General features: G+C 42.2%; 1 protein-coding gene and 1 long non-coding RNA gene across 2 annotated transcripts in view; both read right to left on the reverse strand.

The window, feature by feature from the left end:
• The window catches only part of LOC145449617 (sodium-dependent serotonin transporter-like), a 139,132-nt gene that overhangs the window by 14,447 nt on the left and 103,037 nt on the right, over window positions 1–21,648 (reverse strand). The window lies entirely within an intron of this gene.
• Window positions 18,297–20,021, reverse strand: LOC145450853 (uncharacterized). The gene is made up of 2 exons (XR_013918608.1): window positions 18,994–20,021; window positions 18,297–18,511 (listed from the first exon to the last, which is right to left on the reverse strand). It is a non-coding gene; the product is annotated as an uncharacterized LOC145450853 (long non-coding RNA).

Raw genomic sequence — 21,648 nt, forward strand, 5'->3', positions numbered from 1 at the left:
AATCAGAAAGCAATTCGAGCAAACACAGCCCCCATTTCAAAAGCGTTGAGATAATTGTTACAAGCTCGTGTTATCACAAGGAAGCATTGTCGCGAAATGTTGGCAAACAATGTGCGGCATACGAGTTTTCACTCAATCTATTTACAAAGATTCAGAAACAAGTCGACAGCCTGAAATAGATATTCCTAAAAAGTGAGCGGAGGTAACTCAACCATAATCGACTCGGCGAAGAATGTCGACACACGCGCCCCGTGAACATTTATACGCGATCGCTAATCCCGCTGCTAACTCGAGATTAGAATCGGGCGTTTTGAAAGCGTGAAATATTTGCATTGATCCAAATTTTCACACATTAGCAAATCGCATAAAATCCAGACCTCCTCTCAAGGCGGGCTGTACACTTGAACTTGACAGACTAATCTCCACAAAAATCCAGCGCGCTCTCGGCCGAATCATTCCGCAAATATGCAGCAAAATGAAAAGCAAACATGCCGAGATGGATAGATTTAATTACAACCGACTGGCATTTTCAGATTCATAACGCAAACAAATCCGTGACGTCAACATACGCGCTTCCAACAGACAATTAGGGCGGTTGAGTGATATCGTTGCCAATATTGCATTACAACCTTTTCACTGACGAATTATTAAAATCCAGGCAACAAAGTTTTCAATTAGTGAAAATTACGCAAAAACCATTAAATCTGAGTGTCATCAATCAGTAGAAGGTTAAGAATATCACGATGGATTTAAAATAATGCTGTGTTGACTTTTTGAAGTGGAAATTGGCTCGACGGATCTATTTTCGAATGTTCACTCATTAGCTGTTAGCGAACTGGCTTAGCGGACGCATAAATTTTCGAAACTTGATCCGTTCTGACAAATTGTAATCTCAAACGGACAACTGCACAAAGTATTTATTGATAACTCACTTACGGCATAGTTAGTTTTATGTGCACAAAGCGACTCTCTCACTCCTACAAGTGGACGCACAAGTGAAGCGAAACTTCTAATCGCCTATAATACTCTGGGCATCAAATGTATACTTCCAGAGATTCTCTAACCAAATGTTCTGATTCATTCGGTCCCAGATCTCGTGGACCTAGAACCTGAATCATCCGGTGTCATTCAAAGACAGAGCAAAAACTCCCTCACGCCATCAGCCATATTCCAGCAACTGCGAGTCCAACAGCTGTGTAACGAGTTGCCATCATATCGATTCCACGCTTATGTACACAGCGTACGAGGTAACAAGGATCGTGGAGGCCTGCACCTACACTGAAAAAAAAATTTACCTCGATTTACCGCGAAATGTCTGGAAGCAGGGTGGCCAGCCACTTGGCAGTAATATAACATTACCGTCACTCAATGTAAATTCAACTTACAACCGTCCGGTAATCTAACTTTACATGCCAGACTGTAATGTTACAGTCACCTCTGGTATATTCAATCTACATTTTCTTCTGTGTACATTTACCACCGAGACTGTAATACCTACCTACCTACCTACCTACCTACAACCCTACATACTGTCCTTGTAAATCAGATTACATGCCAGCTTGTAAATTCACGTCTCAGCCTACATCCATACCTATCCCAAAGCAACGCGAAGCCAAAATACCGCAAAAGTTTCCTCACGCTCTCAAGACGACATTAGGACAACTGTATATTCATTCATGATTCACGATGAAAAAGTATTGCTGCTGGAGGTTGTTTAGGAGGCATGCAAATATAGCACGAGTGGTCCCAAGAAAAGGTGAATTAATTCCAACGCCGGATAAACTTCCAATTGTTTCTTTTTCTCGTCTTCATTCCTTCTGTGTGACTAGTATCTTGCAGTTCCACTAAAAATAATTCATGCGTAAGTCGCTATACTAAGCCAAGTTGCTAACCTAGACATGACTTCTAAAGACTAAGACAAATAGGCTAACAAAAATATAACAAGTTTTGAAGTACCGGTACTGGTACATTGTGAGTTGACGACTCCTCATTTGACATGATATAGCAGAGATTCATGACTTAAATGATCAATGTATAGAAAGAAAAGGTGCCTCATTTGATGCGTCATGTGAGCCAAACATCGAGCAGTGGATGAAAACATAGCTAAGCTATGACCCGATAAATGTCAATAACAAGCTAACAGTTTCAACTACTCCGCGGCAGAGTATGAGGTGTCGCAGGTCATTATACAAGTCGACTAACATCCCAAAATAGAACTGAGAATGGGGCGACTGAAATATTTAAATCATGAAACCAAAGTCATCCGGGTGGTGTGCACAGTCGTAGATATTCACGGTAACTAATACTACACAGTAGGCTACTGTACCTTTTACGATGCATATCCCATTCATCATTCCTGAGAATCTTCAACGAAAGTCGTTACTTTCTTCAATCACAAGTCACAAGCTTCGCACCGTCAGCCTTTGCATGCCCAAAGCTCAATATTAATGGCCGACCAGTCGGCTACTCGGCTCGACACGCAGACGACTTTGAAATAAGTGATATTCATCCGCTCACATATGCCACCAATAATATTTACTGTCCACGTTATAATGTTCAATCCAGTTTGGTTTTTCATACAGAAACATCTATCAACACCTATAGTCCCTTTCTTTTGCATCGAATTTCGTATATATTGATATTTATTGCTTCCCTTGTGGTTCCCTACTTACTTACCTAACCGGACGCTATTTGTGATGTCACAGTTGATTGTTGGTTGTTTACTACGAATCTCAGAAGAACCTGCAACGCGCAACCTAAGGTAACCTATTATAGGTCGCCGTGTCCGCCATTAAGAAATGGTCAACTGAGCCTGCTGCTGTGCTGATATTTCTAGTTTCAGGAATAAGATTATATATCCTAAACTGATTTTTGTAACTCATTAGCCCTATCTGTTACAACAAATCTAACCGCCGAGACCGACCGCGTAGCCATAGCCTTATAATATAATGTATATGGTGTAACTATACATTGTCAGCTGCTTCTTGCACCCAACTATGCACTATACCGAAATTGGTACTACGGTCAACCAGTTCCGTGTAACCTAATCCTGTCTCGTGAACGAGGTTGAATCAGGTCAAATCGCAACGAGAATGATATCACAGTGACATGCACTTCCACGTATCCACTGGTTGCTGGGGCTTGGAAGCTAATCAATTTTGCCAATAGCTTGGTAAAATGCCGTAGCGATTAACTGTCAGTAACCTTGCGAAGAAATTCTGGTAACTTGACTTAGCAGCTAAATTAATGTAATATTACATATCATAATGTAAAATGACAAGCTACACGCTGCTATTGGCTGCGACCGGTAATTCGTTGTAAAATTTACAGAAATTTCTTTGTAAATCTACCAGATTTTTTTGTGTGTATAAATACATAGGTAGGTATGGGTATTTGATTGAAAGAGAGATTTTATTGCTTAGTCCACCGCAGCATTACCATGACAAATTGAGTACGTAATAGACACAAAAAAGACAATAACACATTCAATATAATATTATTATGCAGCTATCTGTATAAGAGTATAACGGTACTGATGGGAGCAGACAAGACGATGGTTAAGATCTTCATGCTGGAGCCCAGGATAAGCAATTAAGCATATATAAACTGGCGCTAACTAGCTATGGCGCTGTAAAACACACAGTGGATGTACTACTCTCATTATCTCAAGAATGCAACAGCAATTCGTATTTATTTTGGAGTAAGTCAAGGAACTCCGACTGAAATGATGAAAAACTTACAGAAGACATTTATTCCACGCAGCAATTCCAGCACGTTTTAAGTGAGGGGAGGTTTTGTTGGTGTTTGACATAGATAAGTTATTGAGGTCGTAGATACCTAGCCTACTACCGCATTTGTGGATCATGCAGTATCAGCAGTATCTAAACCTAAAGTGATTAATACACGAACCCGGAACTAGTTGTTGGTTAAATTTATTCATGATTTTGGCAAATTCATACATGTCCTCAACCTTCAGAATGCGGATTTTCTTATAATATGGACATCAGCGATATAGATGGTCAATCCAGCAAACTGACTCGTATGCTCGCACTCGAGTGGAGTTTGTTCGACATCGATTGCTCGGTTTTCCGGGTATCATAGTCTTATTTATAAACGTCTTTTAACTCATGAGACATTGAGACATATCCAACAGAATCCGGTAACGTTCGATTCGACATGATCCAAAAGATCATGTTATTGGGCACTGTGCGTGCAGTGCACAGGCTATTCTACGGAAGGCCTTGAATGCGCCACTGGACTAAAATTGCAATTGTGAATCACAGCATAATTTGTGTAATTTGGATTCTTCATTTTCAATCCTCTCTACCACTGCTCTATAACCCTTGCCAATTCTTCATCTACCGCAATTCTGTAATCTGACCTCTTCCCTATTGCATAGGAATAACAATTTGACTGTATTACTGAAATTTTAAAAATATTCTCCACTTTCCTTTGAGGGCAGGTTGCTCCCCGTATTGTTTGTGTATTTACCAGTTTTTCTGTGAATAGAGAGAATATAATAATAATAATCGTTCATTTATATTTTTCTTCTGAACAAGTCACACCCAATGCGATAAGACACAATGCGATGTCATGAACAGATAAGAGGATATCGATCTTATAAAACTGACATCCACCTCGGCCTAGAGTGCCGTGCTTTCTTTTCGATGTTGATCTTTTTGAAGCCGCGGCCCTTGCTGCTAGTTATTTCCCTTCCTTTCGTTCGTCGGGTCTTTTTCTGGTCTTTTCGTAAGAGCGGCGACGGCGGGGGAAGCGAAGCCCAGATAAACCTCGGACGGGAATCGAACCGCAGCCGCTCGTTTCGTATGCGCTTATCGTCACCACTACGCTATCTCCCCCGCCTTGGGATTTATGCTAAATCTACTTGCAGTAGGCAGTAGAATTATATAAAAATATCCAGGGAGCTCACACACTACTAAACTCCAATCAATAATAAAGTAGGTCTACTGATTAGGCCCGGAGAGAGAGAGGGAGAGAGAGAGAGAATGAGAGATATTTTATTGCTTTGTCAGTCGGAACCTTAATAGCAAAACAGATTGTGTATGTAAAAAAATAACCCAAAACTAAAACATATTATAGGGTTACCATATTTTGGAAATCTAAGAAGAGGATACTTTTACACTTTTTCTGAAATTTGAGACTTGCAAAAGTTCTCAAAAATCGGTTAATTTTTCCCACTTTGTGATCGGTTGACTAAAAAAAAATGGTCAACTTTCACGCTCAGAGCCCAAAATACCGTTTCGTCCTCCACATTGCCGGGTAGTTGACTACAAAAAAAAGGTCAACTTGTCGCTCCAGAGCTCAAATTACCGCTTTTCTCTCCGCAATGCTAGGTGATTGACTAAAAAAAGGACAACTTTTCGCCCAGCCGGAGCGTCACTTCTGTGCTGATTTATGGCATATCACTCGCATTTTGCTCTAAATATGACCTAAATTTTCAAAAAAGAGGACAAAATCTCAAAAAAGAGGACAAAAGGGCGTCCTCCGAGGACACTTTCAAAAAAGAGCACAAATCCTCTTAAAAGAGGATGTATACATATATGGTAACCCTACATATTATGATAATATATTTGTGTGTAAATGACTGCTGTATAACTGGTACACACGGGTGCCGGCGACATGATCTGTATAAGATCTTCACGTGAAGCCGCAACCCTGGATATTATACACACATAGGCTATATACTATCCAGAGGTTCTCAAACTGGGGGGGGGCGCCCCCTTGGGAGGCATGAAAGCATCTGAAGGGGGTGAGATCAACTAAAAAAAATTCGCGCGATTTACCTCCCCGTTCATAGTTATTACTCTGTAGTGTTGTGCATAGTCCGAATTTCATATTTGAGAATTCTTTGCTCAACAGTCATATTCTTCCATGCCACCAAACTATCCGTTGGGATCGCTAGCATTCAAGTTTGATTTTGTGATATGACGATAAGGGGGGTAAATTTTTTCACTTTCATAAGGGTAGGCTTACCATATTTTGGAAATCTATAAAGAGGACACTTTTTCAGAAATTTGAGACTTGCAAAACCGGTCCGCTCAGAGCTCAAAATACCGTTTTGCTCTCCACATTTTTAGGTGGATGACTAAAAAAAAAAGGTCATCTTTTCGCTCAGAGCTAAATTCACCGTTTTTGATTCCGAAATACCCGCCGGAGCGTCACTTTTGTACTAATTTACGGCATATCACTCGCAATTTCCTCTAAATCTGACCTAAATTTTCAAAATAGAGGACAAAATCTCAAAAAAGAAGACAAAAGGGCGTCCTCCGAGGACACTTTCAAAAAAGTCAAAAAAGAGGACAAATCCTCTTAAAAGAGGACGTATGGTAACCCTATACATAAGGGGGAGTGTGTCTGAAAAAATTTAAGAAACACTGTACCATACACTATTTATAGTTATAGACTGACTGTACTCGCGTGATGGTGTTGTACAAAAACTGAAGACGGGATGCAGGCGGTTCAGCTTTGAAGTCAATTCGGCGTTACTTCGACTATGCCTGTAATATATAATGAGACATTTGTCCATACCGGATAACAGACTCGAATTTGAGGGTCAGATGCAATGCAGGATTGAAAATACGAAATGTGGCCTATGCGCTTGGTGCGCGATCAAAAACACTATAGGAGTACTTCTTCGATATCGTGCAACTCAAATCGGTACGATTGTTCGAGCGTAGTGACATCATTTTCATTTTCTAGATTTAAGGGAAAGGATACTTAATTTCATGTTTGATCAAGTCCTCCACTCGCTTGGATGCTGGTTCATTCATCGTGTGTCTCTCTGTTCATTTTTTTTTGTAGAATAATTTTGAAACTAATAGCACCTGCTGAATTTTCCTTACTCTAATAAATCTTGACGGCGATGTAGAATATGATCAACTAGGGTAACCTTCAGCCCGTGAAAGGGAGTTTAACAGTGGTGTCATGTCCGTTGAAACCCGAATGGTGATTTAATAATAACCAAATTCGAAAAATCCGCGTTCAAAACTCAATCTCTGGTATTCTTCACAACGCATACGCAGGGCTATCGCCTCATCATGACTAGGTCAAAATAAAAGCACAGAAGCACGCAAACTTATATTGCCGTGACCAGCAGAGTACAGCTGCTGTTTTTATGGCCTAATAATTATTACTGTATGTAATCAATCTCACAATCATTGTATAGCCTATAATAGGGTTAACATACGTCCTCCTTTGTCAGGTTTTTGAAAACGTCCGCCGAGGACGCCTTATAATGTCATCCTTTCTGGCAATTCGTCCTCCTTTGTAGCTTTTAGAGCTAGGATAATGTACAGACTCGAGTGAAAATGATCATAAATGACGCTAAATAGGAAATTCGTGGTTCGAACGGAAGCGACAATTTTTTTACTCCAGTATTGTAAGTCTGAAAATTTTGAAAAATTGTCCTCCTTTCCCGATTCCAAAATATGGTAACCCTAGTAGCCTAACCACCAATTCCATGCCTTGCGTAGAAACATCATCCAGACTATAGAGACTCAGTGGTCGGTGGCCCGTACCAGTGATTCCCAAGCGCGGACCCGAGGGCCGCATGCGGCCCCCAGATAGCCTTCTTGCGGCCCCCAAAATATATTAAGAAATCGATTTATGACAAAAAATAAAATTTATATTTATAAAATACTCTTGCTGGGCTTGGCCTCTGTAGTTTTTAATTAGAGAATTGCAGGAAAGTTGTGAGTATTGACTGCTAACGTTACGTCACTGCTGTTTCAATGCAATGTGCCCTAACTTTCAAGTTGAACGAGCAGTAGCTATAGATATAAATAGATATTGATAACTTTCAAAACCGAAAGAAAATTTTTCCCACTTCGTGGTAGCTTGACCAAAAAAGAAAAAGAGGCTCAACTCCCGGAAATACAGTTTTTCCTTCACATTAACAGGTGGTCAGCACCGTAATTGCCGCACCCCAAACCCCCCAATTGGGGGGGGCGAGCTCGAAGGGGGCCCAAAATTATTTCGTGAATTAGCATAAATCATAGAGTATTTTTTGAAATTTTATGCAATTATTTCAAAAAATTTTCGCGCTCCGCGCGAATTCGAGTAGCCATTTATCTTTATTATTGGGTATTGGGCCATTACCACGCCACGACCCACCAAGACATACAATCAAGTTTTAAGCCATATAACATGCGACTCCAAGAAGTGTGCCAGAATGATCGGCAGCGAGAAAACCTTGGCCGATAAGGTCTATGCCCTTACGCTGACCGACGACTTCGTTATATATACAAAATACATATATAGGTTGAATTGTCCATAGGCGCCTAAGTGACTGGCGCCGAATGTTCCTGTCTTTGCAATCTAAACCTCACAAGACAAATACCATCCCGCTGGGAAAAATTTTATGCCAGTGAAGATGAAATACCAATTTGAAATCGCGTGCGTCTCTTAGTTTAGAAGCCTACGTTTGGGCGATTCTATATTTTTTGATATAGCAGACTGGAAGTCACGAAATAACATCATGTAACGAAGTCATATCAACGGGTCCGCCGGCCCGAAGATGTTTAATTATTATTTACGGGTCCTCGCGTTTTCAAGACACTTCACTCAGCTCTACCGGTAAATCTAATTTAATGAGTAGAGAGGACAATAAATTGATAGCATAATATATATGCAATCGCCGATCTGATTGACCGATTTTATCATAAATTATCGAAAATTTTCGAGCTTCGCGCTGACTTACAATACAGTACAGCTGATTTCGTGACAAACGCGAACAACGTGATGGGGGTCATTTTATCATCCTATGGGAGCCCAAGACGAACGTTTTTGGGGGCCTGACGAGGTGCTGTTTCGTTCCTGCCAACGGGTATACGCCCGAAGATGTTTAATTATTATTGAGTGGTCCTACCTTTTCAAACACACCTCACTCAGCTCTACCGGCAAATCTGATTACGTGAGCAGAGAGAAGATAAAAATTGATAACAATATATATGCAATTCCCGATCATACTGACCGATTCAATCATGAATTCTAGAAATTTTCCGCGCTTTGCGCGCTTAGGCGATTAAAGCTGATTCACTAAACAAACTCCCAATGAATATGATAAATCGCGGTAAACAGTGTATCGCCGGAGGAGGGTCTGGGGGGCGAAGCCCCCCCAGAAGTTCGGTCTATAACCCTATGGGGGGCCCAAGACCAAAGTGCTGTTACGGCCCTGCAGGTGGCTGACTGAAAAAGGCCAACTTTCCAGTCCAGCTCCCGAAATAGCGTCCCTACAGTGCTGACTTGATGTATATCAGTCGAATTTGGCCCTATATGTAACCAAAATCCTAAAAAAATAAGACCTTTGGGCGTCCTCCAAGGACACTTTAAAAAAATCAAAAAAGAGGAAAAATCATCTTAAAAGAGGACGTATGGTAACCAGGGCCGTAACAGCACTTCATCAGGCCCCCCCCCCCAAAAAAAAAACTTTGGTCTTGGGCCCCCCCATAGGGTTATAGGCCGAACTTCTGGGGGGCCCCCCTCCGGCGATACACTGTTTACCGCTATCTATCATATTCGTGGGGAGTTGGTTTGTTGAATCAGCTTTTGTGGCCTAAGCGCGCGGGGCGCGGAAAATTTCTGGAATTCATGATTGAATCGGTCAGTATGATCGGAAATTGCATATATATTGTTATCAATTTTTATCTTCTCTCTGCCCACGTAATCAGATTTGCCGGTAGAGCTGAGTGAGGTGCGTTTGAAAAGGTAGGACCACTCAATAATAATTAAACATCTTCGGGCGTATACCCGTTGGCAGGAACGAAACAGCACCTTGTCAGGCCCCCCAAAAACGTGGGTCTTGGGCTCCCATAGGGTGATAAAACGACCCCCATCACGTTGTTCGCGTTTGTCACGAAATCATCTGCACTGTATTTAATTGTGAGTAGAGCGCGAAGCGCGAAAATTTACGATAATTTATGATAAAATCGGTCAATCATATCGGCGATTGCATATATATTATGCTATCAATTTATTGTCCTCTCTACTCACGTAATTAGATTTACCGGTAGAGCTGATTGAAGTGTCTTGAAAACGGGAGGGCCCGTAAATAATAATCAAACATATTCGGGCGGGCGGACCCGTTGATATGACTTCGTTACATGATGTTATTTTGTGACTTCCAGTCTGCTATATCAAAAAATATAGAATCGCCCAAACGTAGGCTTCTAAACTGAGAAACGCACACGATTTCAAATTGGTATTTCTTCACTGGCATAAATTTTTTTCCAGCGGGATGGTATTTGTCTTGTGAGGTTCAGATTGCAAAGACATGAACATTCGGCGCCAGTCATTTAGGCGCCTATAGACAATTAAACCTATATGTATTTTGTATATATAACGAAGTCTTCGGTCAGCATAAGGGCATAGACCTTTTCGGCCAAGGTTTTCTCGCTACCGATCGTTCTGGCGCACTTCTTCGAGTCGCATGTTATATGGCCTAAAACTTGATTGTATTTCTTGGTGGGTCGTGGCGCGGTAATGGCCCAATACCCAATAATAAAGATAAACGGCTACTTGAATTCGCACGCAGCGCGAAAAAATTTTGAAAAAATTGTATAAATTTTCAAAAAATACTCTATGATTTATGCTAATTCACGAAATAATTTTGGGCCCCCTTCGAGCTCGCCCCCCCCCAATTGGGGGGTTTGGGGTGCGGCAGTTACGGTGCTGATGGTAACCCTATGATAACTAGATGTGCAACACGTGACTCACGGCTGAATACGTCGAGATGCATACGGCTTAGCCGGCTAAAAGCAGCATAATTGGTAGTCCTATAGTCAGGGCCGTAACTGTCGCAGCCAAAACCCCCCAATTGAGGGGGGGCAAGCTCGAAGGGGGCCCAAAATTATTTCGTGAATTAGCATAAATTACTGAGTATTTTTTGATAATTTATGCAACTTTTTCAAAAAATTTTTCGCGATTTCAATTTGCCACATATCTTGATTATTGGGTAGACCTACTCTTCCGCAAGAAAAAAATACGCAAGATTTAGAGAAATGGGCATATCAGCGTTGGCCATGACCGTACCACGACGCACCAAGACATATAAAGAGTTAGGCCATATAACATGTGAGTCCAAGAAGTGTGTCAGAACGATCGGCAGCGTGAAAGCCTTGGCCGTAAAGGACTGCATTTATGTTGACCAAAATCTTCGAAATACGTAAAACTTCGTCATATATACAAAATACAAATAGGTTTAATTGTCCATATAGGCGCCTAAATGACTGGCGCCGAATGTTCTTATCTTGGCAATCTGAACCTCACAAGACAAATATCATCCCGCAGGAAAGAAAATTGTATGCCGGCAGTGAAGAAATACCAATCTGAAATCGTGTGATCTTTCAGTTTAGTAGGTTTGGGCAATTCTACATTTTTTGATATAGCAGACAGGAGGTCACGAAATAACATCATGTACACTGTAAAAAATAAAAACCTCGATTTACCGCGAAATGTTTGGAAGCACGGTAGCCAGACATTTCGTGGTAATCTAACATTACCGTTAGTCAATGTAAATTTACCTTACACTCGTCCGGTAATCTCACTTTACACGCCAGACTGTAATGTTACAGTCACCTCCGGTATATCTAATCTACATGTTCTCCTGTACATTTGCGATCGAGACTGTCATTTTACCGCCTACCTACCTACATGCTGTCCCTGTAAATCAGGATTACATACCAACTTGTAAATTCATGTACATCCATACCTATCGCAAAGCAACCCGATGCAAAAATATCGCAACATTTTCTTCACATTTCCAAAACGACATTGGAACAAACTGTATATTCATTCATGATATCACGATGAAGTGGTTATCGATGGAAAAATATTGCTGCTGGAGGTCTAATTCTTCTTTAGGAGACATGCAGTAACACGAGTGGTCTCAAGAAAACGTGAATTAATTCCACCACCGGCCAAACTTCCAATTGTTTCTTTTTCTCGTTCTCATTCCTTCTGTGTAAGTAGTATCTTGCAGTTCCACTAAAAAGAATTCATGCGTAAGTCGCTATATAAAGCAAAGTTCCTAACCTGGACAGTGGACATGACATTATAAAGACTAAGACAAATAGGCTAACAAAAATATAACATGTTTTGAAGTACCGGTACTGGCACATTGTGTGATGACGGCTCCGCCTTTTACATGACATAGCAGAGATTCATGACTTTATCTCTGTATTGAAGCAAAAGGTTCCTAATTTAAGGTGGCATGTGTGGCAAACAAATCCAGCAGCGGATGAAAACATATCTATGCTATGGCAGGAAAATGACATTACCAAGCCAACAGTTTCAACCCCTCCGCAGCGGAGTATGTGGTCACTATATAAGTCGACAAATATCCCAAAATAGAACAGAGAATGCGGCGAATGAAATAAATCAAGTTCATGAAATCTAAGTCATCGAGGGCTGGTGTGCATAGTCAGATATTCACGGTAACAAATACTATGTACTACTGTATTACCTTTTAAGATGCGTATTCCATTCAGCATTCCTAGGAATCTTCAACGATCGTGTCCACTTTCTTCAAGCACAACAAGCTTCGCTCCACCCTTTGCTCAAATCTCACTAATGGCCACTGGCCAGACGACACTCGAACGATTTCGAAATAAATGGTATTCATCCGCTGACACATGACACCAATAATATTTACTGGCCACGTTATAATGTTTGATCTGGGTCGTATTTTTCCATACAGAAACATTTATCATTGCATGTAGTCCCTTTTTTCATCTAATTTCGTCTAAATTGATATATATTCCATGTGTTGTTCACTACTTACTGTACTTACCTAACCAGACGCTGGTTGTGATGTCACAGTTGTGCGTTGGTTGTTTACTACGAATCTCAGAAAAAGCAGTCACTTAATGTAACCTATTACAGGTCGCCTTGTCCGCCATTAACAAATGGTCAGCTGAGCATGCGGTGCTGATATTCCTAGTTTCCCCGAGCAATATTACACATCCTGAACTAATTTTCTAACTTATCAGCCTTATCCGTGACAACAAATGTAACCAGCGAGACTGGCCGTACAGCCATTGCCTTATAATGTAATATGTGTAGTAACGTGACTGACGGTCTGTCTAATATACGAGACGTGAGTTCTCAAGCAGCCATGTATTCAGTGACGACCAAGCACCGAAGCACCTCCGATGTCGTCACACCCTAGTGGCGCCATAGAGCTACCACTACATCTCCCTCCTCGGGGACAAGCACAAATGCTTATAAGCAGCACAAACATATACAACGCAAGCACAGAATGAAGACAATAAACAATCCGAATTGAGGCAGTTAGCGGTACAAAGGTATGAAGCAATTGGCAGGCAAGAGGTGAATGAAGAACACAACATATTTACACACACTACTCCTATAACTACATCAGTACTCCTCGATGTATCTGCGAGGTGCGGTTCTGTTCCGATCCGACCGTCGGACTATCGCCGCCTCATGATGGTCATCACGATCGACACTAGTAGCGCTCGAACTGCTATCTCCTCCCTGATCGGGAAATTTGAAGAATTCAGCTGCCTCACTGGCGGTAATGTCGACGCCTTCTTGCGGGGCATTCTCCGTCTGGTATCTCCGCACCATTCGGCGATTTCTTCTGAAGGTGCCACGCCCAGTTCTGATAACCAACGATCTGGGTTGAGTGTCAGTGTCAAGTTTTTCCACAACACCTTGCGATTTGCAGTCCGGAATCCAGACGCGATCTCCCACCTTGAACTCATCTCCAGGTACTACTCTGTGTCTTTTGTTGTAATCACGAGTAACTCTGCGTCGGTAATCTGCTTCAGCTTTCTTCACGGCGGTTCGGTCGACAGACTTGGGCAGAAGATCGTCTGGATGACACGGTACTCTTGTTCTTAGTTTGCGGCCCATGCTCAATTCTGCTGGCGAGTAGCCGATAGCCAATGGCGTGTTGCGGTATGTGAGTAGCGCCAGATATTCATCGTCACATTTTCGCAGAAGGTTTTTGATGGTCTGAACGGCACGCTCAGCCTCCGAGTTCCCCTGTGGATATCTAGGTGAGGACATGATATGTTCAATTTTCCAGCTTTCGCAAAATGACGCAAAGTCGCGGGAAGAGAACATAGGTGCTCCATCGGTGACCAAAGTCTCGCAGATGCCATGCCTACTGAAAATCTTCTTGAATTTCAGAATCGTCTCTGCTGCGTTAACTGTTTTGGAGACTATGCAAATCTCAATGTCCCTGGAGTAGTAGTCAACGGCTAGCAGGTACATGGAATTCTGATATTGAAAGAAGTCGGCACCAACACGGGACCAGGGTCTCTCTGGGAAGGATGCTGACAGCATCGGTTCAACCTTTTCTCGCTGATGCTCCGTGCACTTCTCGCAATTTCTGACGGTTTCTTCAATGTCCTTAGAAATTCCAGGCCACCAGCATGACTGTGATGCATTGAGTCGGGATTTTGTCACCCCTTGGTGAGCATCATGAAGGTATCTTAAAACGTCTTGTCTCAGCGTACAGGGGATCACCAAGCGATTCCCTTTAAGCAGGAGTCCTTCATAAGTAGATAAACAGGCTCTATCATTCCAGTATGGTCTAAGTGGGCCATGCAGCGTCTCTTTGCATTTCAGCCACCCTGAGGATACATATTGCATCACTGTGCGCAATACGTCATCTTTCTGGAGCTCTGAGCGAATTTCATCCAACCGTTTACAAGACGCAGGAAGGCTGGATGTGACGGCATTGACATAGGCTTCTGTCTCATTATGAAGGCCATCAATATCCTCGAAAGTTGGCAGCGGACAACGAGACAATGCGTCAGCGGTATATAGCAGTTTCCCCGGAACATGAGATATGGTGAAGTTGAACTTCATCAGCCGCATTCGAAATCGTTGCACTCTGAGCGGAAGCTCATCAAGAGTCTTTGTTGACAAAAGTGGAACTAATGGTTGGTGATCAGTCTCCACGCGAAGTTGATGCAAGCCGATCAGGAGTTCCTTCCATCTCTCCATAGACCACGTTATAGCAAGGGCCTCCTTCTCGATTTGAGCGTATCGTCTCTCTGTCTCAGTCAGCGATCTGCTAGCATAAGCGACAGGGCGTAGAGAGTTGTCTACCTGACGTTGCATCAGCACAGCTCCAAGTCCATAACTGCTGGAGTCGGCAGAGATAACAGTTTCCTTATCCGGGCTGTACATAGCAAGAGTCACATCCGAGTACAGCTCTGCCTTAACCTGGTCGAAGGCCAGCTGTTGTTCAGCCCCCAGAGCCACGAAGTGTTTTTCTTCAGTAGATCCCTCAGAGGCTTTGTAAGCTCAGCCAGGTTGGGTGAGAATTTCATGAGTTGATTGGTCATTCCCAGAAACCTTCTCAGTTCCGGGACGTCTGAGGGAGCGGAGAACTTGGCAATCGCCTCAACCTTTTTAGGATCCTTGCCGATGCCATCTTTACCAACAACATGTCCAAGGTATTCCAGTTTAGTCGCTGAAAAGACACATTTGTCTTTATTCAATGTAATTCCCTCATCTCGGAGTCTATCCAGTACAAGTCCGAGGGTGGTATTGTAATCCTGTGGTGAGCTAGCAATTATGATGTCATCCATGTGACATAACACATTGGGGATGCCAGCAAGCACCTGATTCATTTTCCGTTGGTAGACTTCGGGTGCGCTGGCGATACCGTATGGAAGCCTCTTGAATCTGAACCTCCCATCAGGGGTGATGAATGTAGTTAACTTACGACACTCCGGTTCAAGTTCTATTTGATAAAATCCACTATTTGCATCCAGTTTGGTGTAAACAGTTCCTTCGGCAATCTTCCCCAGGGTGCTCTCAACTGTCGGCATAGGGTAGAGTTCCCTATCAACAGAATCATTTAGTTTCGTTAGATCCACACACAGGCGTATTTCAGAGTTTTTCTTTGGTACCACAACGATCGGTGCGCACCAGTCTGTTGGCTCGTTGACAGGCTCAATTATGTCCGCCTTTTGCAATTTATTTAGCTCAGCAGTCAAACTACCAAGCAAAGGAATGGGAACTCTGCGAGGTACTTTCAGGCTAAACGGTTTAGCATTCGCCTTCAGTTTGATAGAGTACTGTCCTTTCATTTTTCCAACTCCTTGAAAGAGTTCAGGGTAAGCTTTCATGACCTCTTCCTTAGACCGAAGCGAGGGAGTTACTGCACAGTCTACTGCACGGATGCTAACTGTACCCGGCACATCTTGCAGGAGTCCGATTTTGAATGCCCCTGGGATACCCAAGAGTAGTTTAGGCGTATCCCGGACAACGTAGACCTTTTCCACAACGGAGTTATCCTCAAACCCGAGCGTCATAGCGACATAGCCAAGGGTGGAAAGTTCCTTATTCCCTGCAGTCATCAAACGTTTGTCGGAGGGTCTGATGGATCCATATTGACGCTTGTATATGTGCAAGGGCATGACTGATACTTGTGCGCCAGTATCAACGCACCATGTAAGCAGGTCAAGGGCAACCTTGAGCTTGACAAACCAGCCAATATCTTCCGCTGGTTCCACCGTGCTAATGGTCAGCCCCTGGTGTGGGATTTCAGGCTCCATGTTAACTGTATCGGTATTGGGAGCACTATCCAAATCTATACAGCAGCAATCACGGATCCCACAAAGACTGGTGCGATGGGACTTGAGCGTCCGTCCACATCGTCTTCACCAACAGTATCGGATTCCACGGAGCGTATATTTGTCCGAGCAGAAGCACGGCAGACAGTTTCGAAATGTCCTGTTTTCTCACACACCGAGCAATTGTAATCGGCAGCAGGACAGAAAAATCTACCAAACTGGTGCTTCTTACCACAGTATTTGCATTTTATCAGCGACGTCTTGGCATCCTTTCCATCCTTCTGTCGAGCAGTAGATCCTGTTTTTAGTGGAGGTTTCTTTGTGACTGCATCAATCGTAGCAGATTTATAGGACGCGACACCCTGTTTGACGTATTCGCGTTTATCGATGATCGATTCAACTTTGCTCAGTGTCAAGGTTTTCGGATCCTCGGCAAAGAGTTCTGACAAGGTACCGGTGTCCGTACAACACAGAAGGAGTTTATCCATAATAACTTCCTCAAGACACCTCTGCGGATGATAGCAGCACTTGGCTGCAGCTTCGCGAACACGGAGTGACCATTGCAAAAAAGACTCGTCCTCCTCCCGTTTCAAGAAGAGCCAAAACTTCCTTCGCATTCTGAAGCGATCATCACGAAGCTCAAAGCACGCATCAAATTTCTCAATGACTAGTTTGTAGTCATTTTTATCCTCAGCAGGAATGTCTTGATCATTTTCTCGTCGAGCAGGAAGCCACGTGAGATTCTTGTAAATTGATTTTCCCTCCGGACCAATAAGACTCAGGAGGTGTCCTACCTTGACGCAGTCATCCTTTTGTGATAATTCTGCAGCACAGAGATACGTTTCAAAGTCTTCCTTCCAATCAACCCACGCTTGAGGTGGGTTGGTTCCAGCCAGTGATAATGGCTTCGGGTGTACCACATTAGCTACGATTGTCAGTTATTTCTTGTACCCTACTAAGCTTAAATTGATACTAGAGGGCCAACAATTTCGGTATGACAGACCCCAGTATCGCAAACGAGGTTCAATCAGGTCAAATCACCTCTAGAATGATATATCAGTAACATTCAGTTCTACGTATACATTGGCTGCAGCGATTTTGAAGCTAATCAATTTTGCCAATAGCCCGGTAAACTGCAGTAACGAGTAACTGTCAGTAATTTTGCGAAGAAATTCTGGTAACTTACTTTACAGCTACATTAAGGTAATATTACATATCAAAATGTAAAATGACAAGCTACGCACAGTAATTGGCTGCGACCGGTAATTCGTGGTAAAATTTACAGAGATTTCCCAGTAAATCTACCAGATTTTTTACAGTGTAGGTAAAGAAGTCATACCTACACTGAAAAAAAAATTTACCTCGATTTACCGCGAAATGTCTGGAAGCAGGGTGGCCAGCCACTTGGCAGTAATATAACATTACCGTCACTCAATGTAAATTCAACTTACAACCATCCGGTAATCTAACTTTACATGCCAGACTGTAATGTTACAGTCACCTCTGGTATATTCAATCTACATTTTCTTCTGTGTACATTTACCACCGAGACTGTAATACCTACCTACCTACCTACCTACCTACCTACCTACCTACCTACCTACCTACAACCCTACATACTGTCCTTGTAAATCAGATTACATGCCAGCTTGTAAATTCACGTCTCAGCCTACATCCATACCTATCCCAAAGCAACGCGATGCCAAAATACCGCAAAAGTTTCCTCACGCTCTCAAGACGACATTAGGACAACTGTATATTCATTCATGATTCACGATGAAAAAGTATTGCTGCTGGAGGTTGTTTAGGAGGCATGCAAATATAGCACGAGTGGTCCCAAGAAAAGGTGAATTAATTCCAACGCCGGATAAACTTCCAATTGTTTCTTTTTCTGGTCTTCATTCCTTCTGTGTGACTAGTATCTTGCAGTTCCACTAAAAATAATTCATGCGTAAGTCGCTATACTAAGCCAAGTTGCTAACCTAGACATGACTTCTAAAGACTAAGACAAATAGGCTAACAAAAATATAACAAGTTTTGAAGTACCGGTACTGGTACATTGTGAGTTTACGACTCCTCATTTGACATGATATAGCAGAGATTCATGACTTAAATGATCAATGTATAGAAAGAAAAGGTGCCTCATTTGATGCGGCATGTGAGCCAAACATCGAGCAGTGGATGAAAACATAGCTAAGCTATGACCCGATAAATGTCAATAACAAGCTAACAGTTTCAACTACTCCGCGGCAGAGTATGAGGTGTCGCAGGTCATTATACAAGTCGACTAATATCCCAAAATAGAACTGAGAATGGGGCGACTGAAATATTTAAATCATGAAACCAAAGTCATCCGGGTGGTGTGCACAGTCGTAGATATTCACGGTAACTAATACTACACAGTAGGCTACTGTACCTTTTACGATGCGTATCCCATTCATCATTCCTGAGAATCTTCAACGAAAGTCGTTACTTTCTTCAATCACAAGTCACAAGCTTCGCACCGTCAGCCTTTGCATGCCCAAAGCTCAATATTAATGGCCGACCAGTCGGCTACTCGGCTCGACACGCAGACGACTTTGAAATAAGTGATATTCATCCGCTCACATATGCCACCAATAATATTTACTGTCCACGTTATAATGTTCAATCCAGTTTGGTTTTTCATACAGAAACATCTATCAACACCTATAGTCCCTTTCTTTTGCATCGAATTTCGTATATATTGATATTTATTGCTTCCCTTGTGGTTCCCTACTTACTTACCTAACCGGACGCTATTTGTGATGTCACAGTTGATTGTTGGTTGTTTACTACGAATCTCAGAAGAACCTGCAACGCGCAACCTAAGGTAACCTATTATAGGTCGCCGTGTCCGCCATTAAGAAATGGTCAACTGAGCCTGCTGCTGTGCTGATATTTCTAGTTTCAGGAATAAGATTATATATCCTAAACTGATTTTTGTAACTCATTAGCCCTATCTGTTACAACAAATCTAACCGCCGAGACCGACCGCGTAGCCATAGCCTTATAATATAATGTATATGGTGTAACTATACATTGTCAGCTGCTTCTTGCACCCAACTATGCACTATACCGAAATTGGTACTACGGTCAACCAGTTCCGTGTAACCTAATCCTGTCTCGTGAACGAGGTTGAATCAGGTCAAATCGCAACGAGAATGATATCACAGTGACATGCACTTCCACGTATCCACTGGTTGCTGGGGCTTGGAAGCTAATCAATTTTGCCAATAGCTTGGTAAAATGCCGTAGCGATTAACTGTCAGTAACCTTGCGAAGAAATTCTGGTAACTTGACTTAGCAGCTAAATTAATGTAATATTACATATCATAATGTAAAATGACAAGCTACACGCTGCTATTGGCTGCGACCGGTAATTCGTTGTAAAATTTACAGAAATTTCTTTGTAAATCTACCAGATTTTTTTGTGTGTAGGGGTTCACACGCCCGAAGATGTTTAATTTTACGGGGTCTGCAGTTTCAAAGACACCTCTCACTCAGCTCTACCGGTAAATCTGATTACGTGGGCAAAGAGGACAAATATGCAATTCCCGATCTTATTCACCGATTTTATCATGAAATATCGAAATATTCGCGCGAAACGCTGTCTCACTAATCAGTACAACTTTAATTTCGTGGCAAAAGCGAACAACGTGATGCGGGGTCAGTTTATCACCATATGGGAGCCCGAGGTCCTGAACAAGTGCTGCTTAGGCCCTATACCCCCGGAGATGTTTACTATTGAGGGGCCTATACCTTTTGAAACACACCTCACTCAGCTCTACCGTTAAATCAGATTACGTGAACAGAGAAACGATGAAAATTGATAGCAATACGTGCAATTCCCGATCATATTGACCGATCCAGTCATGAAACTAAAGAAATTTCTCGCGCTTCGCGCGTTTAGGCGAGTAAAGCTGATTCACTCAACGGACGCCCAATGCAGCAGATGAGTAGCGGTAAACAGTCTACAGTTTTGAAATCTCGCAAGGGCAATAAAACTACTACAAAAGAGCCATGATGACTGTTTGGGTCCGTTTCATAGCCGTAGTATTCGTGCGGCCCCGACCGTACTCTGAAATTCTAAATTTGGCCCTCACACCGAAAAAGTTTGGGAACCACTGGCTTAGACGATACTGCGGGTAGTGTCCCAAGTGGTGGTGCCATTGTCGTTCACCGTAAAGGACTGTGGTCGCCTGGATCGTAAGTCAACATTTGTGCAATTTTGTTGATTGATAATGTACCGTAACTATCGTTTGTGGACCGCATCGAAATGGTGTATTGTACTGGAAGTTTCTATTTATTATATAAAAATAAATAATAAAAAATTTCAAAATTTTCTGTTCACCCCATGAAAGTGTTAGGCTGTCTATAGAAACGATCCTCACCAAATTTGGTTCAATTCCAACCAGTGGAAGCGGAGTTATTGCCGTCGAAAATTTTGATTTGAATAAAATAGTATTTACGGTGAGCACAACTATAATAAATAAACAAAGAATCGATCACCGTAAATACCGCAAAGCGGTTACTGGCTGGAATTGAACTAAATTTTGTGTGTAGGCTTAAATTAGGTAACCTAACAATTTTATCAAGTAGCCAGTACGATTTGAGAAAAAAAAGTCATTTTTGAAGAGCCCTAGTACATGGAACTAGTTTACTAGCCTCAACGATTGCTGCGATAGGGTAGGGTTGCCATACGTCCGGAATTTCCCGGACATGTCCGGAATTTCACTGTTAAAACTGCGTCTGGGAGGAATTTCTAAAATATGCCTAAATGTCCGGAATTTTGAAGGCTTGAAGTAAAATCATAATTTTCTCGTAAATCAACATAAACAACATTATTTTGGCAAGATTTATGCTACGAGAAATTTTTCTTCGCGCTGCGCGCGATTTAGCAACACATATATTGGTTTTAATATTGGGCCAAACACCCTCGCAAAAATTGCGATCAAAAATTTATAAAATTAGCGTTCATTTACAGAAATGAGTCTAATTATAATCGCCGTTTATTTGATGCTTTGTTCAAAGATAGTGGTTCTAAACCTGG

The sequence above is a fragment of the Botryllus schlosseri genome, chromosome 11 (assembly GCF_051294905.1).
Source record: "Botryllus schlosseri isolate E-star chromosome 11, Bs_hap1, whole genome shotgun sequence".
Taxonomy (NCBI): domain Eukaryota; kingdom Metazoa; phylum Chordata; class Ascidiacea; order Stolidobranchia; family Styelidae; genus Botryllus; species Botryllus schlosseri.